Source organism: Puma concolor, chromosome C2 (assembly GCF_028749965.1).
Source record: "Puma concolor isolate L17-30 chromosome C2, mPumCon1.1.hap2, whole genome shotgun sequence".
Taxonomy (NCBI): Eukaryota; Metazoa; Chordata; class Mammalia; order Carnivora; family Felidae; genus Puma; species Puma concolor.
This window is the reverse complement of record NC_141675.1, coordinates 70,665,719-70,686,927: the sequence shown is the minus strand read 5'-3', so window position 1 is coordinate 70,686,927 and position 21,209 is coordinate 70,665,719. Positions and strand designations below refer to the sequence as shown.

The 21,209-nt window shown below is 37.6% G+C and overlaps 1 long non-coding RNA gene and 1 pseudogene across 1 annotated transcript in view; both read right to left on the bottom strand.

Annotated features, from left to right (window-relative positions):
* Nucleotides 1–21,209, bottom strand: part of LOC147577310 (uncharacterized) — a 139,403-nt gene that overhangs the window by 73,547 nt on the left and 44,647 nt on the right. The window contains exons 3-4 of the long non-coding RNA XR_015255799.1: nt 20,750–20,896; nt 18,452–18,583 (exon numbers count right to left, since the gene is read on the bottom strand). This is a non-coding gene — a long non-coding RNA (uncharacterized LOC147577310). The remainder of the gene's footprint in view (nt 1–18,451; nt 18,584–20,749; nt 20,897–21,209) is intronic.
* LOC112849940 (ras-GEF domain-containing family member 1A pseudogene) lies at nt 16,914–18,139 on the bottom strand (annotated as a pseudogene).

Below are 21,209 nucleotides of genomic sequence, written 5' to 3'. Positions count from 1 at the left end.
TGGATAGCAGCTACGATATGGGAAGTTTGGCCTTCTTGGAGAGATTTTCTGAAGAAAGTCAAATTTCCAGGATCTATTCATCTGTGAGGACTATTGTAACAAAATACCACAATCTGGGTGGCATAAGCAACAGAAATTTATTCTCTCATGGTTGTGGGGGCTGGAAGAAGTCCAAAAGCAAAGTATTAGCAGGGCTGTTTCTCTGGGGACTATGGGGCAAGAATCTATTCCAGGCTTTTCTCCTTGGCTTGTAGATGGCTGTATTCTCTCCATGTCTCTTCTTATCATTTTCCCTATATGTGTGCCTCTGTGTCCAAATTTCACCTTTTTTAAGGACACCAGTCGTATTGGATTAAAGCCTATCTTGAACTTGATTACCCCTGTAACAGCACTATCTACAAATAAGGTCATATTCTGAGGTATAAGAGAATGATTTTACCTGTTGGATTCACAGGCAAAGGGAGGCAGCCTCTATCTGGAGGTTCCCCTGGGGCTATCCCCCTGACATGGCCACCAGTTACTCCTTTTGAAAAGCAGCTATTAATTTGTTTCTGGGTTTTTCTGGACACCTGACATCTGAACATCCCACAAATAAAGGCCTTATGACTCTTACATGAAATTCACATTTTAGGGTGGGTGAACTCAGACTCAATAACAAAGTGGGAAGGGCCCATAAATCTTCCTGGCCAAATGGAAATGATACCTGTGGCATCTTGGCTTTACATGGAAAGGTGGTAGCTATCTCCAGGGGAAGAATTTTTTTTTCTAAAAACGTGGGCCTAGTTCACTGTAGTTCAGCTAAGCTAAAACATGATGGTGCCCACTGGCCTACTCCGACTATTCAAGGTCAGCATCAGCTATGCAGAAGAAAATTGGAAGTGGTGGGCAGAACCCAAGCCATTTTCAGAACTCTAGACACTATTCTCCTTGATGAACCTTGTTATATTTTTACTGACTCTTGTTTTATTGCCAATTACTTATTTCATCTGCCACCTGGACAATAAGGCTAGCAGGTTAAAGATACCCCTCTTTGGAACTGAGGACTATGGAGACAAATCATGGCTGCTAGTCAAAATGTGTAGGTCCCTCAGGTAGGTGACCCCTGTAAAAGTCTGCTCTCTGATGAGATTGCCTAGGATCAAGCTGTTGGCCAAGCCTATACCACCCTGATCACTACAACCTGACCATCAACACACTGGGCATGGAAAGAGACTGCGCACAAACCAAAGGACTCTACATCTCTAATGCAGAAGCTGTCGCTGGATTCCTGACTTGGGACTCTTTCCAAAACTGACCTGTTTGCCTTGGGTTGATGGAGGTGACATTACATGGAATAGTATCCCTGCCTGCTTTTGGTAGACTGACTGCATAAAACTTTTGAATCTCTTTCAAGGCCATCAGTGGTGCCTCACCACTGTTGACACTCTTTCTCCATCTGTGCGTTGCCTTTCACACTCGAATACTATATTTTGATGAGTCGAAGTGTTTACATTTGATGAACTCCAATTTATTAATGTTTCACACTTAGAACTTAATGTATGTTGTTTATTCAACAGTATTTGACCACAAAACAGCAATTTTGTGTGGTTCAACCTAATAATATGGTTTAACTACATGAATATGTCCTATATATTAATTCATTTAATTTTCACAAAAAACCATTGGGAGGAAATCCCCATTTTACAGAGGGTGAAACTAAAGAAAGAGACTAAATAACTTCCCTGACCTCATACAATTAATTAATGACAGAGGAAGATTCAAACACTGGTGATGTGGCTCTCAGGTCTGTACTCAGTCACAATCCTGTATCACATGTCCCATCTGGTGCTGAAGTATCAATTAATATGTCTCTCTCTCTCTCTCTCTAGTCTATGGACTCCTTGAAGGGAAAACTGCTTGCTTGCCTTTGTAGCCCTTACACCCAGCACAGTACCTTGCACATGGTCAATGTCAATAAATACTTGAGGAACAAACAGATAAACAAATGGGGAGGTCTCCACCAATGCCACCATCAGGGACTGCTCATTTGACATTTCAGAGGCAATGATCATGTTCTTTCAGACTTGATACATTTGTACAGTGTACCTGCTGGTCTTTAAACATACATCAGGTTTTCTGGAACTATTCTTTTTCAGATCCTTCCTCTTTAAATAAAGCATTGAATATCATAATACAGATCTTCCTGAGTAATATAGTCATTGCAAGTGGGGGTCTCTGACTTATATGATTGAAGAAAATCCTATTGCAGAAGATCCTAAGTATTAAAAAACATATCTCAAGGACAAAACAATGGTGCTTTTAAAAGATTACAAAAATTATATATGATTCTCTCAATTCTTCTAGAGAACCGTTTCCACTCTATCAAAAAAAAACTGCCTATCTACTATTATATCTAGTCATATATATTATATATACATAATATGTATATAAGTGGATATAATGCAACACAGCTACAAAGAAATTATTTTGTGGGATACTTGCAATATTATGATTATGATTATTACTATAATTATTAAAAAATTCATCAAACATATTTGGAAGAATCTCACCATCTCTCTTTATAATCCAATACCATTATTTGAAAAAAAAAAGGCCTCATTCACTTTTGGAATTGTTGCATGCTACACTAACACACTCATTTAAGGGAGAAAACTTATGAGTTACCCCTAGGCAGTTCAGTGACTATGCAGATGAATTATGTTATAATTTTTGGTAATTAGCATTCATAAAAACAGGAACATCCTTTACATAGAGTCAACTTTAAAACTCCTTCTCAGATTTAAAGCCTCTAAATAAATCACCTCTAATTTGTGCCTTATAGCTGAATTCCTGTTGTGATTTACCAATTCTAACTCACGTCAGCCTTGGTGCAAGGATGTTTTGCAGAAATGTTAGCTTTGCTACATAAGTTAAATATTGCTGTAAGTGGGGTTTGCTGGAGTCAGATCTGATTGTTTTTGTAATAATATAATTTCATTAGTTCTTAGTAGTGCTTGTCAAGATATGTTACAGCTATTTGATCTGATATAAAATAAAGCCCTTATCCTAATTTATTTTTGGCTTTGAGAGAACAATTTCTTCACCACATAGGTAGCATGTAGGTGAATATATATTTCTTGTAAATAAGTAACTAGAAGAACACCTAGTAAATGTTTTACAAAACTAACTCATTCTTTTTCATAATATTTGGGCCTTTTAAATAAAAGGTACCTTGAAAATTCCAGATGTTGCTACTATTATTATAGTCATTTAAATTACTAGAAGTAATATATCATATTAATTGCTCTTAATGAGGATTATAAATAATTACAATAAAAATTAATTGCCCTTCATAGAGTGAGTTGCATTTTGTAATATTTCTGGATAGGTATGGTTGGAAACACAATTACTTTCTCCAAAAATGCAATACAAAACATATTTTTTGATCAGCACATCAAAATGTCCTGCAACCAAACACTGTGTATGGACAATTCACTCCCAGCCATATTTTGGGATGATATCTTATGGCTGTTTCTGCTAAAAGAGAAACACACAAATATTGTGTTATACTACATTTTCATCCAAAAGTCAGAGTGATAGTGAAAATAACTAGAAACATAAGCTACAGAGACATGTATGGAATTCCAGGATTTCTGTATTAAAGAATAAGTAAGACTCTCCAGATAAAGTCCTGACTACCCACTTAGTTTTAAATGCACATGTTGGACTCCAGTCCTAGAAATTCTGACATAATGGCTCCTAAACTGCATTTTTTTGTCTGTTTGCTTCAAGTTTTATTTAAATTCTAGTTAGTTAACATATAGTATAATACAATATTAGTTTCAGGAATAGAATTTAGGGATTCATCACTTATATAAAACACCAGTGCTTATCACAAGTGCCATCCTTAATACCCATCACCCATTTAGTCCATCCCCCTGCATTTTTGAGAGGTACCTCACAAGATCCCAGCGAAGGATTTCTCATACCACTCTATGAAAAACGTGACCTGGAAAGACTGAAGTATCAGGCAGGTTGCCAAGATAGAGACTCTAACATGTAGAGGGAGGCTGAAAACTGGTTATCAGAGGCAGATCACAACATCAGGGCTAGGCTGGAAGAGATGCCCTCAAGGTTGGGTTAAAGCTCAATTTTTGTTCACATCCAAGATCAAATTGGTCTTAATGAGTAGGGTGGGGCTGAAGCTATAGGCATGAATGCAAGTGGTCCTGGTTGAAGACAGGAAAAAAAAGCCCAAGAGGCTAGAACACAGGCAGTTTCTGTCACGTGGTGCTTCTCTCACTTCCATCTCCTGGATACTCTGCAGCCAAATGGAATATGGCTCTCCCCTCTCAAATCAGCCAAGACTTTGGGTGTGGAGAAGAACCATTGTCTCTCTCTCTCTCTTTTTTTTTTTTTTTATTATTTTTTTAATTTACATCTAAGTTAGCATGTAGTGCAACAATGATTTCAGGAGTAGATTCCTTAATGCCCCTTACCCATTTAGCTCATCCCCCGTCCTGCAACCCGTCCAATAACCCTCTGTTTGTTCTCCATATTTAAGAATCTCTTTTGTTTTGTCCACCTCCTTGTTTTTATATTATTTTTGTTTCCCTTCCCTTATGTTCATCTTTTTTGTCTCTTAAAGTCCTCATATGAGTGAAATCATTTGATTTTTGTCTTTCTCTGACTAATTTCACTTAGCATAATACCCTCCAGTTCCATCCACGTAGTTGCAAATGGCAAGATTTCATTCTTTTCCATTGCTGAGTAATACTCTATTGTATATAAATATACCACATCTTCTTTATCCATTCATCCATCAATGGACATCTGGGCTCTTTCCATACTTTGGCTATTGTTGATAGTGCTGCTATAAACATTGGGGTGCATGTGCCCCTTCAAAACAGCATAACTGTATCCCTTGGATAAATACCTAGTAGTGCAATTGCTGGGTCGTAGGGTAGTTCTATTTTTAATTTTTTGAGGAACCTCCATACTGCTTTCCAGAATGACTACACAAGTCTGCATTACCACCAGCAATGGAAAAGAGATCCTCTTTCTCCGCATCCTCGCCAACATCAGTTGTTGGCTGAGTTGTTAATGTTGTCCATTCTGACAGGTGTGAGGTGTTATCTCATTGTGGTTTTGATTTGTATTTCCCTGATGATGAGTGATGTTGAACATTTTTTCATGTGTCCATTGGCCATCTGGATGTCTTCTGTGGAGCCATTGTCTCTCTTCTTAAACTTGATGGGATAAGCTCTGATACAGGAAGATTATCTGAAAAGATGTCAAGTGGAAACAAAGGATGCAGAGGGTAGAACTACCTGGGGCTAGGATTATGGGGACATACAAGATAACTCTCTGGAATTACCAGTAAAGTTGACTTCTGCTCTGCCAAATGTCACATCTCTGAGTAAAATGACTTCCTGGAATTCACTTAAAGGAAGGAGTATAGCTGCATTAGAAATCAGTGATTTCCAGTTTAGCTGACCATCAAGACCCAAGATGCATTAAAATTTCTCCCCAAGAGATTCTCATTTTAGTAAATTTTAGGTAGAGATTAAGAATATGTGTTTTTAAATAGCGTCCCAGTTAGTTCTTATATGCATCCAGAGCTGGGAACCACTGTACCAAAACACATCAGAAAGTTAACATATGCCTTAATTCTGTCTTTATTTGATGAAGAAGTTATAGCTTGCAGATTCTAATAATTAATTCTATGCTTATTAATTACTACAGCCAACTGTGCAATGTTCCATGAGTGTTTGAAATGTTAGTGTTTTCGTGAGCTCAGTCATAATTCAAGTTGAATTATTTTAACTAGAGTCCATCAACAATCTCTAAATTAGTATTCTGTGAGTGTGTTGCTATTTCTGTCTCACCCAATGATCTGAGAGGACAACTACAGTGTGACTAAAATTTTATCATCAGACAATAGTTTCCAGAAAGGGAACAGACAAGGTCTACAGAAAAACACAAGATCCAAGGAAAGAACCCCTGGCAGCCCCAAGGCCCAGTGAAAGTGTGATCTTTAGCAAAATGCCAAATTGTAAAGTATAGACTTCACATGGTATATTCCCTGTAGGATAATGAAGCCTTCATTAGGAGGGGGGAAATGAGTGACATGGAGTGAGAAGATAGTGGCAAGGTTGACACCAGTACTGACCACTGGCTTTCTTTAGAATTTTTCCTTAGTTAAGAGGCGATGGTAAAGCAGAGGGAGAGGGAGACAGCCAGGAAACAGACTTTTGTTTTTCTGTCTGAAAGAAAGAAATGCTGTGGCCAAGGTAGCTGTGTTCTTGAGCTAATTATAAGAGCCGAAGACACAATAAATAATATTTCATTTTCAAAGGGCCAGACAGATATTAAAAGCTCACTGAGCAGAGATCTGAAGCAAAAGGGCATCAAACCACTTGATTTTTGGTTACTTTTGGCCTAGACTGTAAAGTCATGTTATTCTTGGAAAAATGATGCAGCAGTTGAGAGAAAAGGGTTCTATTGAGAACAGAATTTCCCCTGAAATTGTCTTTTTTTTTTTTTTTTTTGCAACTGCTAATTACTCCCTTCCCTCAACCTGCTAAACCCATCTATATCCACATAGTTACTACAGGCTTTCTCTGATGATATAATATTACCCTGCCCCCTGATTACATGTGATTGGTCCAAGGGTGGGCATCTGACCCAAGCTGAGTAAATCATTCTGAGTATTTGGAATGTGTCTTTGGGATTCTTGCTCATTTTAGCTGCTTGCTTGAAAAGAAGTGGTGAATTCCTGAGAAATGAATACAGAAACCACTTCTCATCACAACTAGAAAACAGAGAAATGAAGGCTGTGATATGAGAAAAGAAAGATGTGGATGTGAAAAGAGAAGCAAAGACAAAATGTCAAAAAAAATGTCAGTGGCAATATACATCCCTATACGAATTATTCTTCAGGTTTGGACATGCTATTCTACTTCATGCTAGTCTCTATTAGCCTTTCATTATTGCAATCAAGAGATCTCTAAACAAAGTCGAGGAGAAATGCCAAAGGATGGGCCAAAGAGACCAAAGTCAAATGCCCAGGAAAGAGATGGGACTCTGAAATTACCAGAGAATTGCACTCCTAAACAAAGTAGGCTGAGTAGGACTGACATCAAATGTCAAGTAAAATTATTACTGGAAAGTAAAAAGGAATAATCAGGGTGAAGCCACTTATGGGGAATCAACACTAAGAAGTTTTGTTACCAAAGGGTTGGCCAGATTTGAAAGGCTTCAGATAGATACAGTTGATTGAGGTAAGCAAGGTTCAGCATCCACATCTAAAAATCCACACACAACTTCTGACTGGAGCAGAGGAAAATGTGCTATGTTCAGTTTTTAGAAGCTCTTGATACCAGTAAAATAGAAAGAAGAAACTCCCATATGGGGTTTATATGCTAATCTTTGCTATGGCTGATATCTTTTGGTTTATCTATCTCTTTTTTTTATATACACATAAAAAAGATACTTGGTGGTATCATATGTATTCGTTAATATTGAGTTGCGTCTATTTTTGAACATGGTGATAGGAGGATAATGAAAGCATAGGAGTTATTAGCAGCCTTCTAGGGATGGACCTGGAAGATTCAAAGTGGTCATCGATAACACATGTCTCTGAAGGTATGTGTCACAGATGGTCCAATTTAATCTTGTCGTATAAATTTATCTGGTACTAAGAAGACCAAAATAGTTCTGTGGATTATGGAGAAGTTTAATATCAACATGTATTTAATCTTCATTCCTAGAGATTATTGTTATTTTAACCACTATGTTGATGTGCTGAGAATACCTAAGGTGATCAGCTGTAGTAACAAATCAATGAAGTTAATAAGATATCTAAACTTAAATAAATGGATATTGTCTGTTGATGGACAAAAACATCTCTTAGACTTTAAGTGAAGAAGAATCATTGTGATAAAGTGTTGTTAAACCAGATCATTTCATAGGTCTAATATTATGTACTTGATCTCTAAGTTTACTGAGAAAATATCCTAAGATGAATATATGCTATGTAAAGTTATTTTAGAATGAAAGAGTACTGAATTGGGGTAATGAAGAGTAAGGATAAAAATTCTAGTTTTTCAGTCATAATGAGTTCAAGCAGCCCGACTCTCTGAACTTCGATTTCTTTAAATAAGATTATATTATCTTTCCTCCCACCTTAAAAGGGTGCAGTGAGGAAGCCAAATAACACTGGGGAAAGCTTTTTGCCAAAATGAGAAACAAATACAAATAAATGAAGAAAGAAGAAGAGCCCCTCCTCCAAAAAGGTCTCTACGTTTCCAGCTAACAGCCAAGACTAAAACTGCTAGCAAATAAGAATGGAAACAAACAAAAAACAAACAAACAAACAAACAAAACTGGGAATCCACAAATGGCTACAGAGGTAGACAGAAAAGGAAGAGCTCTTGTGATGTTACTTCAGATGTGCCAAAGTGTCTCCTCTGATTAAAACCAAAATAAGAAAAGGAGACCTTGTCTTCTTACTTACTAATTCCCCAAGTCTCCAAGATGAAATCTATACCCACTTGTTAAAATGCATTGCCAATGTAAGAAATAACCTTTATTAGTCATTTACAACTTAGTTTAAATAAGTTAGTATGTGTTGTTGGGTGCCTACTGTGCACATGAACACAATTAAGCTACAAAGAGCTACAAAGAAGAATACAATACAGTTCTTGCTTTCAAGGAGCTAACAAGCCCAATGGGAGAATCAAATTCATATGTAAAAAGTTACAATATGTAATATGATCAACTCTATAATAGAAGTACAACCTTCAGAAAGACAAGCAGAAGAGAGGCAGAGCTGGGGAAAGCTTTTCTTAGAATAGACTTTCAAGTTGAAGGTAAGAGAAAGAAAGGAACTGGCATGAGGAAATTAGATATTTCAGAAAAGAATCCATAAAATGTAGGACAGTAACAGAAAGGGAAAACAGAGCATTTGGGCGGGGGTGGGGGGAGACATTGCTTTGTCAGTAGTAATATCACTGGTAACTTGAGGATAAATTCTGGAATATTTAGGTTATAAGCTATTCCAGAGTTCTTTTCTAGGTTCTATCACTGCCTGCTCAGCCACAAAAGAAAATAATGGCAAAAAAAGTTTTCAAAAGGAGAGCGGGCAAATTGTGGGTAACTGTATTTCTGAAAGCTGAAAATTTTAGTTGAAATGAAGAAATCCAACAGGAAGTGAATGCCTGGCTAGCAAGGAAGGGAGAGGAGCCCAATTTCCATAACACGGAGGGGCCCTATGTTCATTAAGGGGGTTCAAATGCCCAGATCTCCTTTTGCCTGAAATTTTCCCAGGTACTTATGGTCACAGCAGGAAAATAATCTTCAAAAATCAAAAAACTGTATGCTAATAAACACCACTGCTTTCTTTTTGGTTGACTATCTTATAAGAATAACTGTCATTTTTCTCAGATGACTTGCACTTAATTTTCACATCAGGTAAAACCCACTGACATCACCTCCATTTCACAGTTGGTCATATGGAATCCTATTGCTACCACAAACCAGCTAAGAATTCATGGAACTTCTCTTTAGTGGCCCACATGCAAGTGTCCCAATTTCTAGTCTCTTATAATAATTTCCTTGCTGAGTTGCCAGATTTTTATACCTCCTTGCTTTTCAATTTCACATATAATTTTTCTTGGATAAAAGAGGAAAGCCCTAGAGGATTCTCCTTGTTCTCTACTGCTTCAAGAAAATAGAATTTTAAAATAGCTATAGTTTGCCCAATGGAGAAGGGACAAGTAACTTACAAACAGTTACAGCTCTTCGAAAGATCCTAGCAGTGTACTCATTATTTGCGTTCAAGTTTAAAAAAAAAATTGCAGAGCAAATAGAACTTACATCCATCTGAGGTAAAACATTTCATTATATTTTATTATCCCCCAATCAATTCCTAAAGCAATGTGTGAATCAAAATGTTTTACCCAGCATTTTCAAGAAACCAATTTAAAATTACACAGCTTATAACAAATTGCCAGAAATATTGCAAGCACCCATTAATTTACTCCAAACCAATTAAACTCTACATTAATACATGCAGTAATACACATGCACTTGTTCCTAATTTCCTTTTGTAATTAAGCATGGGTACAAGGAATAGTTTCACTTGACAAAGAACTTTAATCCCCTTGTTTGATCTTCCCTTGTCCTCTCTGGCCTCTACTACAAAGCGGCAAAGGTCACTTTTTCCGTCATTGCCCATCTTCTTTCATTTATAAGACCAATTTCCTTTAAATATTCAAATATACTACATAGTGAGTTTCTAGGTATTCCGAAATTGCCTTATAGTTGGGGGACATTCCATCCTTGAATCAACAGAAAGGAGCTCCCAGAAGGCTAATGGAAAGTATATATAAGTGTTCCAGAATTTAACGTCAACAGTATGGGGAAAACAAATGCACACTTCTCTAGTTTATAGTCAAGATCAGCGTGGATTAGTCAGGGTTCTTCAGAGGAACAGAAGCAAAAGATTGGATGATGCCCACCCACACTGGTGAGGATATTCCACTCTACTGAGTCCACTGGTTCAAATGCTAACCTCACCTGAAAGACTCCTACAGACACACCCAGAAATAATGTTTAATCTGTGCACCTCATGGCCAAATTTACACACAAAATTAACAATCATAAGTCCACGTCTCGTCAACTTGACACCCATGTGCATCTTCTTAAACCATATTTAATCTTCAAATAAAGACAATAACAAGGTCATAATTCCACCTAACATTATATAACTGTCCTGTGCACAACCAAAAACTCACAAATTCCTGCCCGAGAAGAGAAGGTAAAGTCCTTGATTCATGTTTTCTATTCTCCTTGACATCCTATAACTTAAATACTATGATTTAAGATTAGCAATACTTAAATGCTATGATATAAAGTTAATATATCTTATTTTATATAAGTAAATAAAAGAACAAAGGAAAAAATTATATACATATATGTATGTGTGTGTGTGTATACGCACACACACATACACACACACAGATTCAAAGAACATACACACACACACCACATAAGTGTATTCATAGAAAAATAAAGAGTAAATACTCATGAAAATCACAGTCTTCATTTCTGTAATGGGTCATATGGTCATAGCTGCTATTTAGAACTATTGTCTTCCACTACTCGTTCTGTATTCCTTTTGCCTTCAAGCACCTCAACTGGTCATGGTTCTTTACCCGGTAGGGTGACCCTAATCTTTGTTCCTGCAGTCTGAGTCATCAGCAGTCCTGCCTGGATTGGGTGGTGGTAATTTTTCATTGGTCTTAATCTGGGACTGGCAATATTAAGAGATGCCTTAAGGGATGCCGTATAGCCCGGACATACTCTTCCTTATCACTGTTGTGGAATAGCAGTCCAATCTCTTTTTGGTAGTCAGAATCAGTCAGCTGAGCCAACCTGTTAATTCCCTCCAAAATCCAGAGAGGCACTATAGGTTACATGCCTGTTTTGGGGTGGTGAAAGGGTCTGATGCAAAAACTTACCTTTCACCTTGGAAGGAATATCTCTACATGCCCCACACCACTGGACCTTAGAAGTTTCACTGATATTAAAGGCCCATGAATTTTAGTTAGATTTATTTCATACCCTCTGACAAAAAATGTCTTACAACAAGGTTACAGTACTTGCTACCTCTTGCTCACTAGGCCCAATCAGTATGCTATCATCCATGTAATGGACTGGGGGTGATATCTTTCGGAAGGGAAAATAGATCAAGATCCCTGCAAACTAAATTATGACACCAGGAGAGTGAAGAGTTGATGTACCCCTGAGATAGTACAGCGTATTGCTGGATTTACCAACTGAAAAAAAAAAAAAAACTGCTTTTGGCAGACATTATGGACAGAGATGGAGAAAAAGACATTTGCCAGATTAATCGCTATCTATTAGGTATCAGGGAATGTGTTAATTTCTTTAAGCAATAAAACTACATCTGGCTAAAGCAGCTGCAATCAGAGCCACCAATTGGTTAAATTTCAATAACCCACTGGTCATTCTCCACAATCCGCCTGTCTTGTGCATGTCTTCTGCAAAATGGGAGAGTTGAAGGGAGATGTGGTGGGAAACACCAGCCCTGCATCCTTCAAATCCTTAATGGTGGCACTAACCTTTTGCAATCCCTCCAGGAACATGGTATTGCTTTTAATTTACTATTTTGCTAGGGAAGGACAGTTCTAGTGGCTTCCCCTTGTCCTTTTTCACCATGATAGTCTTTATTCTATAGGTCAGGGAACCAATGTGGGGTTTCTGCCAGCTTTTCAGTATGTCTGTTCCAACTATGCATTCTAGAACTGGGGAAATATCACAAGATAGATTCAGGGATCCACTACTGTAAGATAGACCTGTGCTAAAATTCCACTGATCATCTGATATCCAAAAGCTCCATCTCTGACTGGTGGGGCCACAATAATGGCTTAGAGTCTCCTGGAATTAGTGTTAGTTCAGAGCCTTTGTCCAATAATCCCCAAATGTCTGATTATTTCCTTTCAGAGGGTTACCAGAGGGTTACCCTGGTAAAAGGCCATAGTTCCTTTTGGGGATGGCTGAGAGAAATATTAGTAGTATACCTTTTCAGTAGTGTACTGAAGTCATACCTCAAGGGGATCCAGCTTCCCCTTCATTCAAATTTTTCTGGGTGTGGAAACTGGCTCATGTCCGGGAATTGATTGAAGGGACACGGCTTTCTGTTCTTATGATTCAGGTTAGACTTGTTTACTTGACCTAGAACTTTTCCACTTGTACAGATCAAGTAAGAATTTAGCAGGCTTTCTAGCTATTTCATTTCTAGAGACATCATGATCAATTAGCCAGTACCATAGGTCTGTGTGAGTCAGAATATTCTGATTGCTGCTTTGACTCTGGTGTCCATTATAGTAACCACACCTACCTTGCCTGTGATGGTTGAGTACCACCACTTGGCCCTTTCCACCCTGGGATCTAGTTAATGACCTTGCATTGAGGTTTCCCAATTCAGTGACTGCAGTGCCCACTGTGAGGTCTGGTGTACAGAGAAGACTAATCACAGAGATTTTCAAGGACACCAAGGCTCCCCTTACAAATTTATTCCTCACAGTCCTGCTGAAATGTATGTCTTCTGGACCCTCCTAATTTCGGTAAGTCACTCTTAAATGGTAAGTCTACTCTCTAACACTGTAATGTCCCTAAGCCTTTGGATCCCTTCCTCTACAAAGCATGTCTGGTATTTCCACTCACTCACGGGGTCATCTCTTGATCCGTGTTTCAGCCAACCAACCAAAGAAACTATTAGAGTCCTTTCTAAACTCCCTGAATTACAACATTAAATGCATAATCTGCTTTATGAACCTGTGTCAATAAATATAGCTTGATCCCACTTTCTGTTCCTTCCACCATTGTCCTACATCTTTAGTATCTATTCCCACAAGTCCCCTAGATTTCTGTCTACATAAATTAGAAAAGTTAGCCAGATGTAATACACCTTCTCATTGGTCACACAGAATACCTCATCTTTGGGACCTGCTGGTACTTGAATCTAGTTATAGGTCTAGAAGCAAAGAGGGGTGGTTGGATGGATTCTGAGGAGATTCAGCATTGTCATGCATGTCAAATACCTTAAGGGAAGCCATTACAGTTTTCCCAGGGAATGTAGGGTTAATCTGGTCAGTCAGGGGTGGAAAGACCAACACCACTGTGGATGACAAGGCCAGTACCACTAGAGGTGGGAATGCCACTGTGAGGAGTGAGGGGGTGAGGAGGCCCACTCTGCTGGAGATGGGGAGACTTCCTCCACTGGTAAGGAAGAATTACCAGAATTTAGAGACTCAATGTCCTCAGCTTCAGCAGAATCTTCACACAACCTCATCCCAGCTTATGATCCCATTCTTGCCCATTCAATGTCCTCACTTTAATAGTAGACACCCTGTGAGGCTGGGAGTTCAAGTTGCATTGTAATTTAACAAGTCACAGGATGAGGTTCTACATTTGGTTTTTAGCAGCTTCAGCTCTGTAGCTACAGGTGATAAGGGTCTTTCCAGGAATGCATAGTAGCTCTTAGGTCATTTGTGAAGAGCTTGAGCTGGGAATTTAAATCTCTGAACTCCTCCTTTTATTTTGCTACTCTATCAATAATATTAGGAGCAATCAGTCAATGTCATTATATTCATTAATTTTTCAAAAATGTTCAGAAGTTCCATATACTATGTCACCTAGCTCCTTGTTTCTTATAAATAAGTGATTTATGCAGATGTTTTGCATATCTCTATAAACAGTTTACACTGTGGATTATAAGTGCTCTCTCCATACTGGAAAGAGAGTCATTAGCATCTTTAAACCTAATTAGATTAGAGAAACAATTCCATACTCTTGGTACCAAAATTGTATTAGTCTATGTTCTTCAAAGAAACAAAAGTCATAGGCTATATCTACCCATCTATTTATCTAATAATAAACTATCTATCTATTATATCTATCTATAAAATTTTATCATCTATCAAAAGAGAGAGAGATTTATTATGAGGAATTGGCTCATGTAATTTTCAAGGCTGAGAAGTCCTATGATCTGCCATCTGCAAACTGGAGATCCAAGAAACCTGATGGTCTGAGTCCAACTACCTGAGAACCAGGAGAGCATATGTTGTAAATCCTAGTCTAAGGGCCAGAGAAGATGAATTGAGAGGAGATGAGATGAGATGAGATGAGATATTCCACTTCAAAGAGTAAGGCAGGAAAAAGGTATGAAAAGGGGAAGAATTCCTCCTTCCTCAAGCGTTTTCTCTATCCAGGCCCTCCAGGGATTGGATGATGCCCACCTATGTTGAGAAGGGCAATTCACTTTGCTAAGTCCATTGATTCAAATACTAATCTCATCTGGATATGCCCTCACAGACACAGCCAGATATAATGTTTAATCTGGGCACCCTGTGGCCAGTCAAGTTGACACATAAAACTAGTTATCACAAATTAATATACCATTCTGAGCTTTATATTTTCAATTGCATATAAAAATTGACCTCCAACTCAGGATATTTAATATCCTTCTGAAATCCATTGAAATATAAAGATTACCAATTATAGAAGAGCTACCATGTTAATCCTTAATTTCTAATTGCCTTCTAAAAATTCTTATTTGAGTCAAAAACAAGAATATTGAAATTTCTACAAAAACCAATTTGAGTAAATTTGTCATCCTAAGGAAGTCTCAGGTATTTAGTAAAGAGAAATAATGGTATTGAGCTCCTACTATGTCCTGTGCTCTTTAAGTGGATTTTCTTATTTAGTTTTCACACACACACACACACACACACACACACACATTAATAAGGAAAAAATAACTAATATTTGGAAAGTTTCATAATTTGCCACTGTCAGTTTGCAGCAGAGTTTTTCAAACCTAGCTCTAATCCCAAAGTTGTGTTTTTTACATAATAGAAAACTTCTACCCAAAGAAACAACTCTATTTGTGGAATGTTAGTGCCCATACCTATATAAACATCTCATATACTTAAGTAAAAATATTCACTCTATTGTTTTTCCACTTGACATTATGGCATGAACATTTATGCATATAGGCTCTAAAATGTTAAAAGTTAACATCTTTGTAATGCTTTTTCTTGGTAGTATACGTTAATTTCTTTAATTTAATTTAAACGGTTTCCAAATTCTTTTCATCATTGATTAGGCATAAGTAAGGTATTCATTCCCTTAGATTTTGATTTCTATTGAGCTATTTCTTTAAGATATGGTTTTAGTTGTGAAATTCATGGGAATAAAAGATATGAGTATCTATATAGCTCTTACTACACTGACCCTTTTTTTTCTCAACCAGGTGCACTAATTTAAAATGAAATATTGCTACTTTTAAAAGGAGACACTGTCAACACTCACATTCTACAATGGGAAGAACATCAAGCTTCAGGGATTTATCACTCAAATTGTTGTTGTGAATTGCCCTTGAAAAGGATAGTGACAGACCTCCTCCCCTACCCTGAATTATATTACATCCGAGAGGACTGAAATGGTCATTAATTTTTAATATTATCTCTTCTCAGGGAAGAGCATAATGAATTTTCCTTAGACATTCTTATAGGATTGAAATCCTAGAAATTCTGGGAAGATTTCAGGGTATCTATAGTGAGCTCTGAAAAATGTTAACCAAGTTTCCAGATGAGAGTAGGTAACAGAAAAAACAGTAAATATTAAACTACCTACAATATCAGTTCCTACCATAATAACAACTAATAATGCCTGTACAATGCTTTCCTGTTTAGACAGTTTCTTCCCATATGTTTGATCTCGGGTGGGGAAGAATAGATTACACTGGAATGAGGTTTGTGAGATACAGAAAATCGTGTGCCAGGGATAAGATTTGTGCCTTTGTCCTTACTGAAGTTAACAGTCTCATTGCATTAAAAATACATCATCACATTAAAAACTATGTCCCAAAGAAGGTAACATTAAATATCTAACAAGTAAAATATATGATATATCAAAATATAAAAGAAGGAGAGTTTAATTATTCTGGACTTGAGTAATCAGAGTAGTCAGTATGGCTGAGGTATGGAAACTCCTTTTCAGAGAAGTTATATATGATAAGTATCAGGAAGTTAAGCCTTCATTGCATTCTGGCCCTTCTCCAGCCTTCCCATCATCACCTCAGTGTACTTTATTCAGGCCTTTAGGAGTATCCTGAGGAGTTTCCTTTATGAAGGTCAGTCAAGTTCTGGAACCTCACACTTCCTTGTCTATCTCTGGAAGTAGAAGCTTTTAGCGAAGGTTTCGTAGAAACTGTTTTTTTTAATGCATGAAATAATTACCTTTTTTTTCCATAAAAGTCATATACAGAATGGACCCCAACCAGTAAGTCCTCCTCATCTCAACCTCTTTAATCAAGATTAAAACTCAGTGCATGTGTGTACTTCATCCAGCATCTGCAGGCTGCATCCATGCCTTCAGGCTCTGTTAAGGAGAGTCATCCTAAGAGTCTTCCAGCTATCCTTCTTGATGTGGTTTTCAGGACCTTCACTTTCAAAGGAGATGATGAAGAGAGCTTCCTCGCTCCAGATGGGTGCCGTGAGCAGGTAGTTCTGAACCTTCTTGTCCTTCTCGAAGGGACAATCTACCTGAGTCCATGTCATGAACTCATGGATTTGTCTGGAGATTTCCCTAAATTCCTTGAAGTTAACATGCCCATTGGGCAAGTGATTGGTATGGATTTTGTGCAGGAAGTAAATGTCCTTAACGAAAAGGTTGAATACAGGGATAACAATCTTCTCTCTGCTGTTTTTGGCCATCTGGGGCCTTTGTGTGGCCCCCTGCAGGGCCGTGCAGTAGTTGCAGAAGTTGCTGGATGGGTCCATGTGGTGCTCCAAGATGTCAAACTTGGCCATCTTGACTTTGGACCATGTTTTCTTAAGCTTTGCCACAGGACTGAGGTTCATGCCAGAGATGATGGCCATCATGGAGTTGAAATTCCCGATATTAAAGTGCTTCTGGGCCACAGCAAGAAAGAACTCTAGCATGTGGGTCCAGTGCTTCTTCCTCACCACCTGGCACACCTCAGTGGCCACTAGCATGCTAAGGCAGTTGAACCATTGTCACACGCCTCCAGGCTATAGGTCTTGGTCAGGTCCCCTTGGCACCGGTGCTTGTCCCGAGAGTTCATGTGGCTGACGATCTGCATCAGATCCTCAGGGTGAATGCTATTGATCCTCTCCAGCTCAATATGAGTCAGCTGCTGGGCCAGCACCAGGGGGTCAAAGCACACACCCAGGATGTCCTTCTGAGTGGCTGGCGGCTTAGCCTTGAGGAAAGACCCTTTGTCCATGGCTGGTGAGTGAAGCTTTTCCCACAGCTCCTGAAGCTGGCTCTGGGCAGCCAGCTACAGCAGCAGGCTCTGTGTCATTTGGGAAATAGCCTTCTTCACTGTGCCATTCTCCTCGTCACACTGTGTGACCCGGTGGGTAATGGTCTTCGGTTCAACCATGGCCTTCTCATCCTGGAAGTCACAGAAGAAGGCCTCTGTCTACTCCTTTAACAGCTGCACAATCTTGGCTGAGAAGGACTTCAGCTTGGCCAAAGAGGTATGCCAATGATCCTCTACCACTCTGTAGCAAAGGATTTCTCCTGCATCGAAACCATCCATGTTTAAAAATCTTGCCCAGTCTGAGTGTAGAAAATAGCAAGCTACAAGGATGGATGGTGAAAGCAGCTATTGATTCAAGTAGACAGCTAAGTATGGCCATTCATTCAACCAATACTTATTGAGCACTAACAAGGCATCTGGCACTGGGTACTTAAACACATTACTGAGATATGAGGGAAAATGTAGTATTTGATTCCAAATATAAAACAGAATAAATTCATACAATTTATCCACAGTAAGAACAAATAAAATTATTTATTCCAAACCCTTTGTCATGAATATCAAGTAACTAAGACACCAAAAGTCACTTACTCAATAGGTGGTTAGTATCAAAGCCAAATTTTAGAACCTAGATCATTTTATTCTTTGCCAATCCATCTTAGCCAAGGGTTCCAGGAAGACATTATCATCACCTTTCTTTATTGAAACTTTCAATCTTCTTCTCTGAAAGAAAACGCAAAAAATGTCTTTCAGTGCACAAGTAGGCTTTATCTTTCTTCTTATTATTTTATTCCAAGACTATTAGTTTCTCACCATCTAATACTTATTCTTTAATGAAATGAACTTGAATAACTGGGTAAACATCTACAATGTTTAACAAACTATTGTCATACTTTAAATAATGGCAAAACTACCAAAGCTGTATTGTTCAATAAGAGAGCCATTGGCCACAATTTAAATTACATACAATTATCCACTTCCTCAGTTGCGGTAACTACATTTCACATGTTCAGTAGCCACATGTAGCCAGTGGCCACCATATTGAACAGTGCAAATATAGAACATTTCCATCATTGCAAAAAGCTCTATTGCAAAGTATCACATTAAAACAAAGAATCAGCTTCCCACCTGGCACTGTAAGGAATGAATTAAATTGCAAAATGCATTTTTTAATACATTCTGCCTTGAGTAATAAGATATTTACATAAGGATATGCGGGAAGAGAGATTTTACTGAGAAGCAGTACAAGAGAGATACAATCATATTGTGTTCTTCTGCTTTCCTGCTTGCAAACTAAATGCTTAAGTGGCATTCTTTGAATGCCTCAGATGCTCAGAATCTTTTCCTCCATATAACTAGATTTGAAATCTTTTCCATATGTCCTGTGAAATGGTTTATGTAGAAATAACACGAATATTCACTATAGTATTCATTCTCTTACACATATTAAATATAAAACAAGTAAATAATATATACTAAAGAAAACACATATGATTATTTAGGAAGGAAAGTTATTTCCAAGTGAATATTCAAATGAAGAACTGTAAAAGAAAAGATAACACTTTTGACTGAAAATAGTAAATTGGGCACAGCCTATTTTCATATTAGAGAATTTTGGAGAAAATCATGGAAGCATAAAAATATTTTTATATAATAACATTTATAGTGGCAAAAATTTTTTTTAAACTTAAATGGTCTTCAGGAAAATATTAACAAAATAAAATCATCACTTCCATACAAAATGATATTATATATACATAAAGGGGGGTGACCAAAACAACTGAAAGTGTAGTCTTCTCCCAAAAAGGAACAATGTGATTCCACAAAGGAAAATAAAAAGTGTTAGTATACTGTCTGTCCTTCTCTGTCTCTGTCTCTCTGTCTCTGTCTCATTCTCTCTCCTCATCTGTCTTTGTTGATTGTTTATTGATAGTGGATATACACTACTATTATAACAGGAAACGTGCAATACACTTTATAAATAAAGAATAGAAGGCATTTTCCCTACCTGGATATTGTTATAGTAGAAAGTTCAAATAACAAGTGCACGAATGTATGAGCTAATGAATACATGTAGAAATAAATATAACTCCCTTTCCAAACACATTTGGAATATTATTATCCTAAGTCATAATTTTGGAACACCACTAGTAGATGAAATAGAGTTTACTTTTGAGATTATAACAAACAAATCTGTAAGAAATCAAGCTTTCAGTAGTTACTAACCTTGCTTAATAGTGTAAAAGGGCCAATAAAAAGAGCAAGGCAAGTTGAGAAAGAAATAATGGAACCAAGGATACATAGATTTATACTACAGCTATGTGTCAGGATAGTTAGAGGACTATTCCCAAAGTTTGAATTTTAAATGAGTTTAAAAAAAAAAAAAAACCTTGGAAAGTAAAACTTACTTTAATCAATAGTGTTAAACATAGCAGTCTACATTTCTGTTAGTCTGGTTATCAGCTTTTAGGATCTCTATTTTTTTTTCAAATATTTACTGTGCAAATCACAGGCAATAAGTTAATTTTCTAAAGGACACCTTTTAAAACAAACTGAAAATTTGTAAATTTCTCTCTCCTTTACTTTGAACCTTAATGAGATCAGGATCACATGATTACTATAAGAAAGAATAGATGAGAGGGTAGTGGGACGGGGGCAAAGTTCTAAACCATTTCAGTGGAGTAAAGATCAATTTCATTTTAATATAATTTTTAATGGTTGTTCAAACTCATAATGCACCCACACAAAAGCCTTCAGTTAATGTGTGTGTATTTTGAGCAGTTCCCCTCTTCGACCCTCCAGTTTAATTTCCGTCCTTCAAATGAGATGAATGGAGCGTGAAGCAGGTCATATCTCAATGCTGACACATGGGTTGCAGACAGAACTCACAGCCTAGAGAAGCAGCCAGTTTGGAGATTAAATCAAAGCAGCTCTGAATAGATGGGAGGTCAGCCAGGGCCAGCTTTGACATTTGATAGGACCTTGTGATCAATCAGGCCTTTCTTCGCTCTCCCAGGTTTCCTTATGACAGGGGCCCTAAAAAACAGATGGGATATGTTACAAAGTGCAGGAGAAGCACTAGATTGTGAAAGGAGATAGGTGTCAATACTATCAAAGGGACAACTGTTATTTGAAGCGGCCAGCAAATCAGAAGGCTCTGTTTTGCTGCAATTGCGATGCGAAAGTTTTGCCTTTCACAATGTGAAATCTGAGCCTTCAGAATGGAGAGATAATTTTTCAAATGCTTTTCAAAATTTCTTACTTCCTATGCATTAAACTGGAAACTTTGAACTTTCCGAATATTATAAGATTGAATTTTAGCCAAGCTTCACTCTGTGAATAAGCTGTG